Consider the following 6851-nt stretch of genomic DNA (forward strand, 5'->3'; position numbering starts at 1 on the left):
CTTCCTGTCTGTGAAAGTCAAGCCAGCCAGCGCTCCTTGCCTTTCAGTCAGATTACAAAGATCCTTCTGCTTGGAAAGACACCTGGGATCTCAGGGAGGAGGTCTACTCTATTTTCATCATGTCACGGTGTGGAACCCTAGTCAAAAGAATACACCGAGACCACAACGCTCACAGCATTGGGATAGAGATCACATGAGATTGTGTGGGTCAGGACCTTGGCCTGTGCTCAACAAAGAAGGAGGTCTCAGTCAGCATCTTTCCCACATAACAATAAGTTTCAAAATCTTTGGAATCTCAGCAAGTGTGTAAAGAAGGAGAAATGCAAGGGTTTCAGCACCTTCCAATGAGATGTTTAAAAACAATTTGATGACATTTGACCTCTGTTTGCAACACTGCACCTAAGAAAGAAAACATTTCATGGAAACTGATTCATAACTTCTTTCTACTCAACTTTTACCCACCCAGTGCCTGGAGATCCAGTACTCACAGGCGTATGCTTCAATTTTTTTTCACCTTTCCTAAAGTTGATAAGCATCAATACAGAAAATATTTATACCATTCACTAACACCTGGAAGTTAACAAAATTCTTAACAATCAAGGGCTCTATCAGTATTCTTTTCAGCCCAATTCCATGGACAAATACCCCACTACTCAATAGAATGGAGGAGTTTACAGTACCAACAATGAAAGACTGTATGCCTGGAAATAATGTAACAAAAACATGAAAACCTACATGAGGAAAACTTTAAAAGTGTCCCAAAAGACAGAAAAGTAAACAAATAAGAATAAAGATGTACCATATTCTTGAATAAAAAGACTCAACCTCTTGAATATGTTAATTAACAATCAGTTAATTAATCGACCAATTTATTCTAATTCCAGGAAAATCCAAAAGGCTTTTGGTGGCTTTGTTGTTTTCCAAAAGGAACAATAAAATAAACAGGCAGGAATATCCAGGAGAGTTGACAATGAACAGCCATGTGGTAGGATGACTACGACTACCATTATATACGGTAGAATGCAAAGTTCAAAAAACAGACCCAAAGACATACAACGATTTATGTTTTACACCACCAAGTGGCCTCTCAAATCAGTGGGGGTAAAGACAAATGGGACAAAGGGGTAGCCATCTAGAAAAGGTTCTTCGTCTCACACTTTACACAATAAACCAGGAGAAACTGCAAAAATTGAATGTACAATAAAAAGTATCATGCAACTACTAAAAGAAAACATGGGCTGATTCATTTATAATCCTGGAGCAGGGAAAGCCTTTCTATCTTTCACTCAAAACCTATCAAAGAAAATATGGATAAACACGAATAGTCCAGAAAAAGAAAGAAACATAAAAGGACCCTAAACATACAACAAGATTCCCCACGCACTCATAAGGAAAATCTAAACAAAAATTGCACTGTTGTACAATTCCTTACATATCATGACCTGCCCCTCCGAGGGGCCTATATTACCGGCTGTCTCTTGCCCTGTCTTGGGACTGGCTCATCTTAAGTGGTCCCAAATTATCACTTGCTATTTCCTTTCAAAGATTTTGTCCTACACACAGAGCGCCAAATACCATGTCACAGGCATTTGTTTTTACACACAATGCGGGGGACAATCCCTTTATGCCCTTTACCCCTAAAATGAGTATAAGCCCACTGTAAACAGAGCACAATTCCTTATGTGAAAGTCCCTCACATTCTTTGGCTGGACAGCACCGTGGCCAAGGGACGCTTCCCGGGCCCGTCCGGGGAAGAATCTGCTCTTGTTCCAAGAAGAAAGGGCACATGGCCAAATGCCCACAGATCCTAGCCAGGGATCCTTCTGGAGGGTGGCCTCTGCCACTGCAGCCCACACAGGGCGGCCAGCAGGGTCCCGTGCCTCACCTGCCGGGCACCCTGGCCTCGGGCCTTGTCCTGGTGCCCATCTCTGGAGCCCAACCGGCCAAACTCGACCTTGGTCCACACATCCCGCAGGGCTGGCAGAGTTCTGGACTCCGGGAGGAAGGGTGGAGGGAAGGCCCGTCCCTTGTTCTCCCTGAGCCTCTGACTTCACTCTCCTGTGGCTCCTTCCCCGGAAGCCATGGCGCAGGGCTCACAGGTCCAGACCGAGTTCCTCTTGATGGCAGTGTTGCACCAGAAATGCCGACCTACCCTTCCCCCGGCAAGTCCTCTCCCTCTGCCCTTTGCGGAGGGAAAAATTGCCGACCTGTGTCCAACCTTGCTCCAACATGGCTGCTCAGCATCTTGGCCACTTTTGGGGGAGAACTCCCACCTCTAGGGCTCGACCCTGGTGGGTCCTCCTAGCCAGCCTTCCTGACTGAAAAGCGACGGCTCCTCATCGAGTCACCTAGCAGTGGGTGGGCCTGAACCTATGCGCGGCTACATCTTTAGCACTGGAGGTTTGCGAGAGACCTCAGGAAACACACTGAGCTGGTGGGCACAGAATCTGAGCCGCCCCCCAGCCAGGGCCCCAGGGGAGGCACATTCTCACCAGGGCCTGCTCACAAGGTACTACTGGACGGCCAGCTGCTCCATGAGGCCTCAAGCAGCCTGACACAAAGGGCAGTGGTCCACAGGCACCGGCCGAGGGTTCAAGAGTAATGTTGAACTCCCATGGCCAGACCATACACAGGACCCGACGAGGACCTGGCTCTTCTCCCACAGGGCCCCAGGGGGTTCAGGCATGGACAAATTCGGCCTGGCATCTGCCCCTTGGGTCAATCTCTTGACAGCTCCCACTGAGAAGGCCTGCGGTGGGAAACACCCAGGTGTGTGTGTGCTTGTAAGGACTCATGCGTTTTATGGTGGAGCAGTAGAGGGTGAATGCAGAAGGCTTGTGGTCTTCTTTCCCATATTCTATGACAAACTCCTCACCATCATATCAAGTGCACCTGGAGAACCCTCCTCTTCTGCTTGGAGCAGATGACAAGGGAGATGAACCACACATACCCACACATGCGCAAGTGCCTGCACGGCAGGAACACACTGACTGGCCAGGCACAGTGGCCTGAAGACAAGAAGGGAACACAGACCACCACCTCTGCCTCCATGTACACCTTACCACACAGCCCCACAAATATTCCCCTTCGGGAATAACCAGCAGAAACCTGCTTTCTTTCCTCTTTTGAGGTGGGGTGGCTAGTTGGTTTTAAAATTCTTTCTCCTACAGGGCCAGACGTGAACACGGCACTCCAGAAATACAACAGATGTGAAGCAAGTCTTTTAGTGAAAGATCAAGTAGGCCGAGAAGTATCGAGCGAACTCCAAAAGAAAGTCCCCCGCCACACACACAGCCAGACCAAGGCCACACACTCCTCTCACTGAGAAAAGGTAGGTCACGGTTGGATGTCGTCCTTTTCATCCTCAGGAGGTCAGCCCACCCACAACAGCAAACACCTGTTTAGGCTGAAGGTGGTTGTCTGTTTCTACCCCTGTCCAACTGCGCCGCGAGGGCCTATCCCCTGGTTGCATAGCATGTGAGACTCATCCAACTCCAACCCTTCAGAAACCCTTCTGCTCTTTTCTGTCCAAACACGACACACGTCTCCCAAGGACTCATGCCCAAGAAGTCTACAACCTCATTCTTCCTAGGGCAGGGAGCGTACATTCCGTGCCACATCGGAAAAGCAACGCAGACCCTCTGCAAGGTCCTTTCGATCCCTTCCAACTCTTCAGTTCTAGCAATCCTGGCTGAATGACACCACCTTGGACACACTCCTCTGCTCCTCTAGTGCTGGGTGTGTGTGTGTGTGTGTGTGTGTGTGTGTGTGTGTGTGTGTGTGTGTGTGTACACGCACGCTCTTGCAAGAAGATGTACTGAAAAGGCCTTGTCCCTGGAACTTCGAGATGGGTGCTGCCAAGTGTTCCCGCAAAGAGATGCATCCTCCCAGAGACAGCTCAGCACGTGCCAGGGTGGACTGTCTCATCCTACCAGTCCAGGCTCACCAGTCTGCATGCCTCCAGGCCCACGTGAAGGGAGGAAGAGCGTGGGGGCATGAAGGCACTGGTGTCCACTGTCCCTGTCTAGGTTTCCTGTACCCATGGCAGTCTCTGCTGACACACAGGAGGCCTTGGCAGAACCTCAGTCCAGAGTCATTTTGGACACTCTTGGCTGCCCGGACTCCCAAGTAGGCTCACAGACAGTCCCCTTCCCTGCCCAGCTGAATGCCAGTCTCGATTCTCCAGGGTTTGCCACCATCCCCATTTATTCAGTCCTGACCCCAAATCCTAGGCCCGCATACCCTCGAAGCACAAGCAGGAGTGACAGAAGACCCTGAAGGAGAGATGAGCCCCACCCCAGAGCTGAACCTTCTCTTGCTGTGAGGGGAAGAGGCACGCGGCCAAATACCCACAGACCCTAGCCGCGGATCCTTCTGGAGGGCGGCCTCCGCCACTGTTTTTTTCACTTTTAACACATGACCATTAAGTAAATATAAATAGCTCTAAATAAGTACATATCCTGTAGGCAACGTTAGAACTAGCCTCTCTCTTTTTAAAACATTTTACGTATGTATATTTTAATTTTAATTACCAGTTAAAGCTCAGTGTATCATAAAAGGGCAGGAAGGAAATGATCAGCATTTGGTAACCTTTGGTTTTTATAGTGATGTTTATCCATTTTAGTAGTCCATGACAAGGAAGGGTAATGCAAATGTATTACACAATCTTTTCCTTTAATCCTCTTTCATATCTGAGTTATAAGCACATCTTGTGTATTAGTAAATGTGTCTATACCTTTTCATTAGGAATTAACTGAAGTATTCATCGCCTTCTGGAGTCACTACATCAAAGTCTGTTGTCCAAACTGCTTGTCCGTAATAGTCAATTGAGCTCCTACTTCCCTGGCTTCCAGTTGACGTCAAGTTCCTCCTGCTGGGAAAGATATACATGGGAACTCAAGCAGGTGGTTTATGCTCCCTATCTTCCTCATGTCCCAGTGTTACCTTTGGTCAAAAGGGCACATTGAGATCACCTGGCGCAGAGCCCTACCATGCATTTGGATGGATCAGGACCTAGTCGCTGCTGGCTTAATAAATAAGGTCTCAGACGGCATCTTTCCTACTTAATATTAACTTCCAAAATGCTTAATATCTTAGCTGTTTGTAAAAAAACAAAACAAAACAAATTTGGGAAAGTCCAGGGTTTCACTACCCTTCCAATGAGGCATTGAAAAAAGCAGTGACACTTGTACTGTGCAAGAGTGCACATAAGTGGGAAAACATTTCTGAGACACTTCTCTTTATCCACCCAGTGCTCAAACATCCAATGCTTAGAGGGGTCTGCTACAAAATGTTTTAACCTTTCGAAGGGTTGATTATAATAGAGAAAAGTACCATTGACTGATGCTGAGAAAGTTAAAGACATTCTTGACAATCAAGGGCTTTAACAATATTTTTTACAAGCCAATTCCATGAATAAATATCCAGTTACAAATAAAACGGACATGATTTTAAATGTCAATAATGAAAGATTACATGCTTAGGAATAATCTAAAAAAACAAAAAAACAAAAAAACAAAAAACAAAAACGTTTAAATTCCCGAAGGACAGAAAAGTAGGCTTAAGCAAGAGTAAAGATGTGCTATATTCTCAAATAAAGACACTTAACCCCAAAGAAAATAACAAAGGCTTTTGAAGGCTTTGTTATTTTCCATTGTTCATAAGAGAAAACAAACAGGCAGGAATATCCAGGAGAGTAATGACAATGAATAGCCATGCTGTGAGAGAACCAGCCTTACTCTTCTGGAGATAAAAAAAAAAAAAAAAAATGCAAGATTTGAAAAATGAAATAGCAAGCTTGGGAAATGGAGTCGACCAAATGGAGGAGAGAATCAGAGATACCGAAGACAGAAATCTAGAAATAAATCAGAAGGAAGAGAGAAACCAAAAAATGAAAAATAATGAAAGAGAAATTCAAGAACTAGCTGCTACCATCAGGAGAGGAAATATAAGAATAATGTGCATTCTCAAAGGGGAGGAAAAGGAGCAGGGATTAGAAAGCAATTTCAAACAGTTGATGAGAATTTCCCAAATCTAAGGAATGAACTGGAACTTGGAATTCAAGAAGTCAACAGAACACCCAAATATCTCAACCCAAAAAGGCCTTCTCCAGCACACATTGTATTAAAATTATCAAAAATCAACGACAAAGAAAGAATTCTCAGGGCAGCCAGGGAAAAGAAGATGGTAACCCATAAAGGAAAACACATAAGATTATCATTGGACTTCTCAGCACAAACCTTACAAGCCACAAAGGAGTGGAATCAAATATTCAAAATATTAAAAGAACTACCAGCCAAGAATAATGTTTCCAGAAAAGAACACTTTTAGATATGAAGGAGAAATAAAGACCTCTCCAGATATAGAAAAATTGAGGGACTTTTCCACTATGAAGCCTACATTGCAGGAAATACTGAAAGGGGTCAGCTCACCTAAAACAAAATGACAGAAAAAATACATAAATAGTAGGAAAGCGACTAGCAGGCAAATAGAAACAGAGGAGTGCAACCCTTACTAAGAACAGGGCATTATAAGCTTAAAGAACGAGAAGAGATTTGCTATAGCAAGATAATAATGAACGTTCAACATATATAGGGACAAACTGAGACAACAGTGATTGAAAAAGGGAGGATTCATAAATCCAAATTCGCAAAGGGGAAGGGAGATAAACGCAGAAGAAAATGGACTACTATATATATACACACATGTATATATGTATATGTATTTATATATGTGCGTATATATATATATATAAATGCGTATATATATATGTATTTATATATGTGCGTATATATATGTAAATGTGTAAATATAAGTGTGTGTATATATATATATATACATATACACACACA

At 44.5% G+C, this 6851-nt stretch overlaps 1 long non-coding RNA gene across 1 annotated transcript in view; it reads right to left on the bottom strand.

Moving 5' to 3' along the window:
- Positions 1 to 6: 6 nt before the first annotated feature.
- LOC111734315 overlaps positions 7 to 6851 on the bottom strand; it is a 13055-nt gene continuing 6210 nt past the window's right edge. The window contains exons 2-3 of the long non-coding RNA XR_002778416.1: positions 4736 to 4873; positions 7 to 399 (exon numbers count right to left, since the gene is read on the bottom strand). This is a non-coding gene — a long non-coding RNA (uncharacterized LOC111734315). The remainder of the gene's footprint in view (positions 400 to 4735; positions 4874 to 6851) is intronic.

Source organism: Pteropus vampyrus, unplaced genomic scaffold (genome assembly GCF_000151845.1).
Source record: "Pteropus vampyrus isolate Shadow unplaced genomic scaffold, Pvam_2.0 Scaffold968, whole genome shotgun sequence".
Lineage (NCBI taxonomy): Eukaryota > Metazoa > Chordata > Mammalia > Chiroptera > Pteropodidae > Pteropus > Pteropus vampyrus.